Genomic DNA, 9399 nt, shown 5'->3' with positions numbered 1-9399 from the left:
CTGTCTACTAAGCCAGTTCCCCTCTGGCTCAGAGAGTGCACTTTCCTTTCACCAAAGACTGAAGAGTGTGTTTTGCTTCCCAGGTCACAGCTAAAACATCTCTAGGAACCGAGCTACCTAGCCAAAGAGGGGACCCAGGGCCTCTTCACAGCCGTGCTGCTTTATAATTGAGCTATAACACTACTGGGTTACTCCACAGCCGTACTGTTTTCATGGCAGTGTTGTTTTACAATGGAGCTGTTTTGCACTGATACAGTTTCCTTCTTCGTCACACCCCAAGTTGGAGATTCCTGTTGGCGTTGAATTGGCACCAATGACCATCAACTGATAGCCTGTGTTTTTATTACTCCATGTGGTTAAATATTACTTTGTTCAAATAAATAAATGCGAAAGGAAGGAGTTCTGTTATTATAGACTTTCTCAATTACTTTAGCCCCTTCTGAGTGATATCCAAAAATCACATAGCAATCTATTATCAAAAATTATTTTTAATAATCTGTTGGCTGACAACTCAATTTTCTCTTTTGTTGAAAGCAAAGGAATTAGAAACCAACTGACTTTCAAAAGGATTTGTTACTCAGACTCACTCCCTTTTCAGTTTCTGGGAAGCATACCAAGAAAGGCTTTAGCAAGATGTAACAAATTAATGTTACTTACATCTTTTATTCCTTCATATAGAGGCACCTTATTTAACCAAATATACTCAGAAAGAAATTGGAACATAAAATAATAACTTTAGCATGCCTTGCTAATATAATTATTTAATGAAATGCTTTTATCTTAGTAAAGGCCGTTGTATAACTTGTCAGACTTTGGAGCTGCAGATTTGACTCATCTCATCTAAACCAGTGTATTATCAAATTAATTTTCCAATCAGGTTTCATTTTTCGATTTCGATAAATGTATTGTGCCTGGCCAGTGTGGCTCAGTGGTTGAGTGTCGACCTATGAACAAGAAGATTATACCAGTAGTTTAATTCCGGTCAAGGGCACATGCCTGGGTTGCGGGCTCGATCCCCAGTAGGGGGCGTGCAGGAGACAGCTGGTCAATGATTCTTTTTCATCATTGATGTTTCTATCTCTCTCTCCCTTTCCTTCCCTCTCTCTGAAATCAATAAAAATAAATAAATAAATAAATAAATATATTGTGTTTCCCGGCAACAAACATATCTCGTCTGAATTCTAGTTCTAAACTGAATGGCTAGAGGAGGCAGAGAGCCTTGCCCTGGGTTTACACATGGATTGTATAAGGTGTTGCCCCTCTCGGGATTTCCTTCTGAACGTCTCTTTGCTTTGCTCTTACAGGAGTCTGTTCCTGAAGCAACACATTATTTCACAGCATCTGGAGATGGAGGAAGGACTACAGCTTGTCGTTATTCCTTGGTCCCGCTCTATCATATGTCTACACGGGAACATCTCAGCAGGTGCCATCTGTCCCTGTTTCCAATGTGATGCGCACACTTGACAGCAATATGCACAAGACAGGGAAAGACCGGAGCCGATTTAGGTGTCTGTTTAAAGAGATGAATTCCTATGCCCTGGATCAATGTGTAATATAAAATTCAGGACGGGTGAGAGAGGGATCTTTCTTTTGTAAAGAGAAGGGGGATTGTGAAAAGGATGGTGGGAAATAACAGCAGGCACAGTGGTAACCCTGATTGCAGCCTTAGATCCATTTTAGGCAAAAGTACCTCTGGAAGCCAAGGATCCCCTTAAATGGGTCCCTTCAAACTGTCCATGCCTGCACACCCCGCAAAGCCCCCGTTTAAAGACCACTATCTTAAGTCACCCTTCTGATCACCACCTTGCTGGTTAGAAGATCCAGGGAGCAACACGACAAGGAACGGAGGCAGTTTTAAGAGGGTGATCGAGGTTCCTGGCTGACAGCCATCAAGGAAATGAGGACCTGAGCCCTGTAACCACAAGGAGCTGAATTCTGCTAACAACCTGAGTCAGCTTGTGAAAAGATTTATCTGTAGAATCTCTAGGAAGGAATGCAGTCCGATCAGCACAGGATTTCTGCCTCTCTGGGACTCTGCACAGAGGACTCCATTGAGCCATGCCGTTACCTGGATTTCTGACCTACAGAACCATGAGATAATCAGTGGGCGTGTTTTTTTAAGGCACTTAGTTTGTGGTAATTTGCTATGGCAACAATAGAAAATAAGTACAGCACTCTACAATTATTTGACCTTATTTTCTTTCATTTTTAATTAAGACTCTAGTCTGCCATTATAATTGTTCCCTTATAAGTATCCTCGGCCATCTTGTTCTTTCCCTTTTATTGCAGTGTTGCTCAGACTTGACTGGGCGTAGCACCAGACCCACCGGAAGGGCTTGTTAAAACACAGCTTTTGGCATAGCTCAGTGGCTGAGTATCGACCTATGAACCAGGAGTTTGTGGTTCAATTCCCAGTGTGGGGCGTGCAGGAGGCAGCCGATCAATGATTCTCTTTCATAATGTTTCTATCTCGGTTATCCTCTCTCTTCCTCTCCGAAATCAATACAAATATTTTTTTAAAAAACCCCACACAGTGTTCTGGCCCCACTTGCAGAGTGTCTGACTCAGGAGGGCTGTGATGAGGCCTGAGCATTGGCATATCTTCCCAGTTGTCAATGGTTCTGTTGCTGCTGGTCTGGAGGCCCCACACTGAGAACCATTGCTTTGCTCCAGCTACTGTGACTGGACGCGACTCTGTCTTTTCTGCACCTACAACCAAGCAGCTGGATGCTGTTCAAGAAAAATTACCGACTGGGCTGCCTGCTTCCATTTACATGGGCCTCAATAGCTGCCTAGCGGACCGCCCACATTTCCCTCGTAAGCGCTCTATCTTTCTCTACAATCTGCCTTTTCTCTCTGCACAAACCTCCAATACCTATTCTCTCCTCAGCAGATAACCTCGTCTCCCACCCTTCAGTGAGGAACTGGAAGCCAGGAGAAGGGAATGGCCTCATATTCCCACTGACGAGGCTCTGACTCCGCTGGGAGCTGCTCCTGTCTCCTGTCCAGTGGAAGGATATCTCTCTGCTCATCCCCAGCAGCCTCTCCTCCCATGCTCTGCATCCTGCTGCTCTCTCCTCTCCAAGAGCTCTACTTCTTTAACCCCTCCTTTCCCCCATGCTATTGACTGTGTCAATCTGGATTATTACTTGTATCCCCATTTATAACCCGCCCTTTGACCCTATATTCTCATCCAGCCACCATCCCATTTCTTTGCTCCCATTCACAGTAAAAATTATTGAAAAAGTGCCCTAACCGGTTTGGCTCAGTGGATACAGCGTCGGCCTGTGGACTGAAGGGTCTCGGGTTCGATTCCGGTCAAGGGCATGTACCTTGGTTGTGGGCACATCCCCAGTAGGGGGTGTGCAGGAGGCAGCTGATTGATGTTTCTCTCTCATCAATATTTCTAGCTCTCTATCCCTCTCCCTTCCTCTCTGTAAAAAACCAATAAAAAATATATATTTTAAAAAAATGATTGGAAAAGTTGTTGATTTCCCATTCACTATTTTTATTTTTTTATTGATTGATTTCAGAGATGAGAGAGAGAGAGAGAGAGAGAGAGAGAGAGAGAAACACAGATTTGTTGTTCCACTCATCATTGGTTGCTTCTTGTATGGGGATGGAACCAGCAGCCTTTGAGTATCAGGACGATGCTCTAATGAACTGAGGGAGCCAGCCAGAGCCCCTTCGCTCTTTTAAGATATGTGTGGGGGTGTATTTATTTATTGAATAAATGCTACATTGGATACTTGATATTTGTTGAGCATTGTTCTGTGGCCCTGGTTCTCAAGATTTGTGGACAAATTCCTAAATATGGTACTGAGAAGTCCTGTGCAGAAAACAGAGGGATGTGGAAGTTTTCATGACTCATAAATTCAAGAAATACATACTGGGCACCCACAAGGCACCCAGAACAGAATCCATCCATGAAGAAAGCAGATAAAGGTTCCTGCTCACATGGAGGTTACATTTTAGTGGCAGAATATAGAAAATAAGCCAAGACAACAAAAAGATAAATATATATACTAGATAGTGATACATGATACAAAGAAAAACCAAAAAACCAAAAAACAAGAGAGTTAGGGAATGTGTGCAGGAGGGTTGTCATTTTACATAAGGTGATCAGAAAAGGTCCACTTGAGAAGGGCCATTTGAGTAAAGACCTGAGGGAAGAGAAGGAGGCAGCTGGGCAGATAGCTGGGAAAAGAACATTCCAAGCAGAGAAGACAGCAAGGCAAAGACCTCAGGGCAAGAGCATTCCTGGCTGGTTGGAATAACCTCAGAAATTGCAAGAAATCACGAGTTCTCCTGGAGCCAGGTGCACACAGGGAATGTGCAAGGGCAGGAGATGAGCCAGGGTCACCAGGGGCCAGACTGTGCAGGGCAGAGGTTAACAACCTGTTCTGAAAGGGCCAGATAGTAAATAGTTCAAGCGTTGCCGGCCATGTATGGTCTCGGTGAGTGTTTTTTCTCTTATCTTTTATTTATTTGTTTGTTTATTTATTTTTAAATATCTTTTTATTGATTTCACAAAGAGGAAGGGAGAGAAAGGGAGAGGAAGAGAGAGAGAGAGAGAGTGAGAGAGAGAGAGAGAGAGAAATATCAATGATGAGAATCATTGATCGGCTGCTTCCTGCATGCCCCTCACTGGGGATTGAGCTCACAACCCGGGCATATGCCCTGACTTGGAATGGAACCCCGACCTCCTGGTTCATAGGTTGATGCTCAATCGCTGAGCCACACTGGCCAGGCTTATTTGTTAATTTTTAAACAACCTTGAAAAGTGTAAATTTTCTTTTTGATGGCACAAGGATTTGCCCAATTATTTGCCACCACTGGGTTCTGGAGACTGTGGTAAAGATTTTGGTTTTATACAGATGATGTATTATAGAATTGTACCCCTGAAACTATATAATTTTATTAATGAATGCCACCCTGATAAATTCAATAATATTGGTTTTTTAAAAAAAAAAATTTGATTTGCCCTAGCCGGTTTGGATCAGTGGATAGAGCATCGGCCTGTGGACTGAAGGGTCCAGGGTTCGATTCCGGTCAAGGGCATGTACCTTGGTTGCGGGCACATCCCCAGTGGGAGATGTGCAGGAGGCAGCTGATTGATGTTCCTCTCTCATCGATGCTTCTAACTCTCTATCCCTCTCCCTTCTTCTCTGTAAAAAATCAATAAAAATATATTTTCAAAAAGATTTTGATTTTACTCTGAGTCTGAGAAGAAGCATTGGAGGATTCTGAGCAGAGGAGTGATATGACATCTCATATTTTATTTATTTTTATTTTATTTTATTTTTTTAGAAATATTTTTATTGATTTCCAAGAGGAAGGGAGAAGGAGAGAGAGATAGAAACATCAGTGATGAAAGAGAATCATTGATTGGCTGCCTCCTGCACGCCCCCTCCTGGGGATTGAGCCTGCAACCCGGGCATGTGCCCTTAACTGGAATCGAACCCGGGACCCTTCAGTCCACGCCGATGCTCTATCCACTGAGCCAAACCCGTCAGGGCGACATCTCATGTTTTAAAAGAATCTCGCTGGCTGCTGTAGGGAGAAGAGGCTGAAGGGGTGTGGGTGAAGGAGGAAGCAGGGACACTAGAGTTTAGGTTATCTATTGGGGCAAAATGAACTACTCTATAACTTAGAGGCTTAAGCAACAAACTTTCATTATTACTCATGGCTCTGTGGACCGTGAGGAATTTGGCCTGAGTACAGCAGAGCTAGCAGTTTCTGCTGGGCCTGGAATGTCCACTATAGGTTCACAAACAGCTAGGGGCTGGCTGTAATGGCAACGCGGGGGTCATATTCTCACAGCTTGGTTCTTGCTGTTGGCTAAGTTTCTCGATTGACCTCCAGGTCGTCTCTAGTCTCTCCCTCTTCATGCGCTCTCTCCAACAGGACAGCCAGACTTCTTATGTGGCAGCTCAGGACTTCCCAAAGTGCACACGTGGAAGCTGCCAGGACTTCTTAAGGCTAAGCTGTTCACTAGCAAGCATCCATCCTGCACCTTCTCTTATCTAAAGCAGGGTACAGGGCCCGGCCAGGTTAGAGGAAAGGGGCGGCTCAACACCACGAACACAGAAGCTACAGTTCACTGGGGGCAGCAATGTGGCAGCCCAACACCACTGAACGGAAAGCTCTTTCAATAATTAAAGCAAGAGGTGATGGTGGTTGGGACCAAGGTATTAGCCATGGAGATTGTGAGCATTCACTGGTTTCTGGATATGTGGTGGTGTTTTTTTGGTTGTTTTTATTTTTTATTTTATTACATCTTTATTGTTGAAGTTGGATATGTTTTGAAGGTAAAGTTGGAAGGATTTGCTGATGGCATTGTATGTTTGAGACAGAGAAGAGCCATGGATAATTCTGAGATTTTCAGATTGAGCACCTGGAAGAACACCATTTACCGAGAAGCCAGAGGCTGAGGAAGGGGCAGGTTTAGAGGATTATCAGGAGTTCTGCTTTGGAATTTTGAGTTTGAGATTTCTAATGGACACGCAAGTGGAGAGTTATGAAGGAGCAGTTGAATATGCAGGTTTGGAGGGTTCCAGTGTGGACATATAATTTGCAGGTTGTCAGGACATAGATGAAATATAAAGCTATGAGACAGGATGACATCACTACGGCATCTTGAAAGCAAGAAAGGGAAATTCTCAGGTGCCAGAAACCAAAAAGGAGCCCATTAAAATAAGGGCTAAACCAAGAGGAAGGGAGAATAGGAACCAGGAGACCAGGTCTTCATCACAAAAGAGAGGAAACCCCCAAAGGATGGTGATTGGAGAATCCAAGATGACGATGCTGCTGGCTTAGAAGACACCAGTTCACATGGAGCAAGTCAGAGGTCCCGGGGAGACTTCTTCGAGTAGATGAAGAGGTAGAGCGCCTCATGGGAATAAATATGCCTGAGCTGGTGGGAAGTTCGAAGATACACTAGGATAAGAAGAATAGAGAAAACTGAGCAAATAAAATTGTAGACTTTTTAAAAAGGGAAAACAAAATAAAAAATAAAAGTTGCCAATTGATTGTAATATGCATCATGATTTCAGAGATATTAAAATGTGTTAGAATCAAAACTCAGTAGTTCATTTAGTAAGGGCTTTTAAGTGATAAGAATTTCTTAATTTTTTAATAATTTATTAAGATATAGTTCGGCTGGTGTGGCTCAGTGGTTGAGCATTGACCTATGAAACAGATGTCACTGTTCAATTCCCAGTCAGGGCACATGCCTGGGTTACGGGCTCGATCCCCAGTGTGGGGCATGCAAGAGGCAGCCAATCAATGACTTCCTCTCATCATTGATATTTCTATCTTTCTCTCCCTCTCCTTTCCTCTCTGAAATCAATAAAATATATATATATCATACTTTCAATAATAAAGAATTTAAATAAATATATATAAAGAAAAAAAGATACATTTCTTACACATTCACAAACAAGTTAAGCAGTCAAGCATATATCATTTAATTTTATTTTTTTAAAAAAAGGATTGGCAAAAAAAAAAAAAAAGGTTTGGCAACCTTTCATTTGAGTTGTTTCTTGAACCCAACTATTTTAAAATTGGTTTCTTTCACAGTTTCAGTAAATACTTATAGTGATGCCTTATTATTATTCCAGATAACATGAGATGCTTTTCACGGTTTTAGAAACAACAAAGCTCTTACTATTAAACCTCATGAGAGCTTTAGATGTGTGACCAATATCACCATAAACCTGGATATTTTAAACTAATTAAATCTATATGAAAATAAACAATATTTCATTAATAGATATGCCAAAAATAAATAAATAAATTGCAAGTTACACATATGAAATAGGAATAAAGAGGCATATATACTGTGTTCCTTTCAGTTCCATCTTAGCCCTAAATTCTGTGAACAAGAACCGCCTCTTCAAACAGTGCATGAGGAAACGCTCCCTGACTTCCCCAGGAGTGGGACCAGCTGCCAGGAACTGGAAGTGGCCATGGAAGGAGAGACAGCCCTGGCTGAAATCCTGGCTTGGACTCATTGTGCAAAGCCCCCTCGTACTGAGATGGGAAAGAACTTGAGTCAGTCCCATGAATCTTGGTCAGAGACTCCAGGACTTGTGTTTTGGTGGTTTTAGCGTGGGCTCCTGGGCCCCACGGGAATTCAAATCGTGCAGGATCACTTTGGCCACCTGCCGGTACTTCAGGTATTTTTCTTTCATGAAATCTTTGGTGATGAGCTCCGTAGGCTCTCCACAGATGAAGTGCTTCCTCCCAGAATGTATCCCCGTCAAATTCAGAACTCCCCAGGCTTCCTCCTTGGTGGCACGGTTCCCCTTCAGGAGGATACCACCAGGACAAGTATCAGGATGCGATCTAGGGCACACCCTTTTCACCATGCAGCATCCCCTTAGAGGTGAGGCCCGTTTTGATGAGGAGGCCATAGTAGTGGATGGTGGGATTCACTCCCTTCACATCAAGGCCAAAGGTCATCTCCGTGAGCTCACAGGCTCTCAGAAAGACCTCAGTGAAGTGATCTTTGTGCTTTCTGGTGACAGTTCAACATATCTGCCTTGCTTATTGGCTCTTTTATGAAATTCACCAACACACTCCTATCTAGAGTATCCATTGGCACATTCCTGGGGCCTGGCCCGGTCTGTGAGGTGCTATCTTCCTCCTCTTGGCTACTGGAGTCCTCATCTGATCTGCTTGATGAGGTGGCTGTGATGGCGAAGAAAGACGAGCAGAAACTCGGAGGACTCTCAGGGGTATTGGGGTACGAGCATCAGGAGCCGCCTTCAGATTGCCAGGCATTAGAGGATGGGAGGAGCCAGATCTCCCCCAGAGCCTTGGAGAGCAGTGCACCCTCCAGGCCCAGGATCTCACTGTGGGTCTGAAGGAGTTGATGAGGTGAGCATTGTGGATTTTTCTGACGAAAAGGCATGACGACTCTGTGGGTGGCAGTGCTAGACTCTTGTGGGTGAGAGTGTGAACAGGAAGGGGAGCACTGGGGAACCACTGCCTGACCGGGTCAGCACAGGGACTCTTCCCTCAGCTGACCAGCATCCCCTGGGCCTCAGATCAAACCCTCTGAGCCCCGAGTCTGCAGGAGGAATTCCTTACTTCCTATACCTGAAACTTCCTCTTCCCCAACATTCTTTAGTAGTAATTTGGCAGAGTGTAAATTTCTCTCATCCCTAAGGCTTTTTGTTCAACTCTGGGGTGGGTGGGGGGAATCTTCAGCAATTTCTTTCTCTAGAACTCCTATTATATAAACATTTAAACCTTTGAACCTGCTTTCCATGATTTTAACTGCTGTTTCTTTTTGTTCATCTCATGCAGTATTTTCAGTGAATTCCTCAGTTCTCTCACCCAGTTCTCTAATTTACTCTTTGAGCTTATTTATTATAGAGTTTCTTCCCTTTG

General features: G+C 43.6%; 1 pseudogene; it reads right to left on the bottom strand.

Moving 5' to 3' along the window:
* Nucleotides 1-7869: 7869 nt before the first annotated feature.
* LOC139018372 (melanoma-associated antigen B16-like) lies at nucleotides 7870-8917 on the bottom strand (annotated as a pseudogene).
* Between the last annotated feature and the right edge of the window lie 482 nt (nucleotides 8918-9399).

Source organism: Myotis yumanensis, unplaced genomic scaffold, assembly GCF_028538775.1.
Source record: "Myotis yumanensis isolate MYYU_CA2020_CCGP unplaced genomic scaffold, mMyoYum1.0.hap1 SCAF_10, whole genome shotgun sequence".
Taxonomy (NCBI): Eukaryota; Metazoa; Chordata; class Mammalia; order Chiroptera; family Vespertilionidae; genus Myotis; species Myotis yumanensis.
This window is presented reverse-complemented; position numbering and strand designations above follow the sequence as displayed.